The 2364-nt window shown below is 59.4% G+C and overlaps 1 pseudogene; it reads right to left on the bottom strand.

Moving 5' to 3' along the window:
- Positions 1-1351: 1351 nt before the first annotated feature.
- On the bottom strand, positions 1352-2357 carry LOC105518956 (annotated as a pseudogene).
- Between the last annotated feature and the right edge of the window lie 7 nt (positions 2358-2364).

The raw sequence follows: 2364 nt of genomic DNA, 5'->3' as shown, positions 1-2364 counted from the left end.
CAGCAGGCGAAAGAGCCACCTCCCCAAAAACAGTCCCCTCATTCCCCACCTTCCGAGTCTCTGGGGGAGAACCAGTCTGGGTGTCTCAGTGCCTAAAGGGGCCCCGGGAGGCGGTCCCCCGGGCTGTGGCTCAGTGTGCAGCCGTGGCCTGGCAGGCTCCCCCTCAGACTGTGGCGGTGGCCAGTCAGGCCTGGAAGCTGCCAGGGCCGGTGCCTGCTGCCACCTTCCACGCGGCCCTGGCCAAAGTGCAAGTGCTGGCTTCCCGCTCCTCGGGGGCGGACACAAATGCGTGGTACAAGGCTGGAGCTGCGGGCCAAGTCCCTCTCTCTACCTCTCGGGTACACACCTTAGAATATTCTGTATTGGGGACAACACAAAGCAGAACAAAACGAAAAGAAATGCCCCCATCCAAGTGGCCTTTCTCTGAATATTACAGGGGACCATCCTTCTAGCCTCCAAGTCCACGTGGGCTCCAGTGGGGTGCACTCCAGCTGGGGCAAGGTGACCATGCAGCCCCCTGGAGCCCCTGGGCAGCCTGGAGCGGCCAATGTTGCCCCTGGAGGCACAACCTAAAGGAGCCCCGAGCCCCCATGACTCCAGCCCAGGGACCCTTCCCATCCTCTGCAGAGGGATGGGGTACCTGGCCATAATAGAGGACCCTGGGCGTTACTTCAACCTTTGAGGTCAGGCGTTCTTTTTACTCAAAAAAAAAAAAAAGTTTAGGCACTTCCCAGGGTGGGCGACTGAGGGAGTCCCCCAACCCCTCTTCAGGAGTCCAGTGAGCAAAACACAGCATTGAGTCGTGAAGAGGCCAGGCGCGCTGGGCATCAATAACTTAAAAAAGAGGAAAAATGTCAGTCCCCGAGTCTCCACGCCTTTGGTGATGAAGAAGAAAAGAAGCGGGAAAGAGAAAGAAAAAGCACGTGGAGTTGGAAGGACAGTCGCCGGAGGCTGCTGGAGTGGGGACCCCCATGCTGGCTGGCAAGGGGCTCCGTGAGGCCCAGAGTCGTTGGGGCACTGGTGTGTTTTATGTTTCGTTGGGTTTTTTTTTTTTAGAAAAAAGCGAGTCGTAAGTCAAGGCCAGAAAAAGGCTGCCTTTGCCCCTTGACAAAAGGTGAGAAGGCGCGCGAAGTGTTCGGAGAGATATACATCCCCTGATAACTGTGAAATAAAAACCATTTGTTAAAAATATTAAAAAACAAACAAACAACAACAAAAAAAACAACTTCTCCGCAGGCAGAGGCCCCGGCCCGGGCTCAGCAGCGCCACCCGGCGGCAGCCGCGGGCTCCGTGTGAAGGAAGGTTTGTCCGGGCCCTTGTCTCCGTCCGGTCTCCCTGGGCCTGGGCGCTTTCAGACTGGGTTGTACTCATTGAGGTTGAGCTGCAGGATAGTGCCCTTCACGGCCGCGAGCACGAAGCGGATGTTCTTCGTGTAGATGATCTTGTCGCCGTCGGGGTTCATGTCCACGAATATCTTCAGGATGAACTCCCACGCCGCCTGGGCGTCCCGCTGGGGCCCGTCGAACTCGGGGACGGTCCCACCAGGTGCGGGTACAGGATACTGTCCTCCAGCAGGTCCTTCTTGTTGAGGAAGAGGATGACGGCGTTCTGGAACCAGGGGATAGTTGACGATGGTCCGGAAAAGGTCTTTGCTCTCCTCCATCGGGTTCTCCTTGTCCGACTCCACCAGGACTTGGTCGTATTCACTGAGGGCGACGAGAAACAGGATGGACGTCAGGTTCCCAAAGCAGTGGATCCGCTTCCTGGAGCCGACCGCTGTCCCCGCACATCCACCATCCTGAAGATGATGCTCTCCAGATCCAAAGATGCCGGTGGTGGGCACGCGGCCCCGCAGCGCGTCCTGCGGGGTGGGCAGGTGGCCCGAGGTGGCCATGCGGGCAGCGTCCGTCAGGCGGTACTTGGCCGGGTCCGAGAGCTGACACTGGCGCCTGCGGTCGCAGCACTCCTGGATGCCGGGGTCGTCCCACAGGGTCCTGATGGCGCTGACGTACCAATGGTCGAAGGTGGTGGCCTTCTCCACGTCCGCCTCTCGGATCAGGAGCCACTGGCCTTGTTCTGCTCCTCCTTGTGGAGGATCTTCAGCGTCTCCTTGGCCCGGATCGCGGCCTGGATGGCGGTGAAGATGTTGTGGTAGACGAGCTTGGTGAAGCCGCGCTTGGCCTCCTCCGAGTAGTCGGCGCCCTGGATGATGCGCGTCTGGTTGATGAAGATGCTCTTCCCGCTCTCGCCCCTGCGGAGCAGCAGCTGCTTGAGCTGGCGCCGGGCGTCGCGCTTGTCCCCCGCAGCTGCTTCTGGATCTCGGCGTTGATCCGCTCCTTCACCTCATCGCTCAGGCAACACGCC

The sequence above is a fragment of the Colobus angolensis genome, unplaced genomic scaffold (assembly GCF_000951035.1).
Source record: "Colobus angolensis palliatus isolate OR3802 unplaced genomic scaffold, Cang.pa_1.0 Scaffold333, whole genome shotgun sequence".
In the NCBI taxonomy this organism is placed as follows: domain Eukaryota; kingdom Metazoa; phylum Chordata; class Mammalia; order Primates; family Cercopithecidae; genus Colobus; species Colobus angolensis.
Note: the sequence above shows the minus strand (reverse complement) of the source record. Positions and strands in the feature narration are given on the sequence as shown.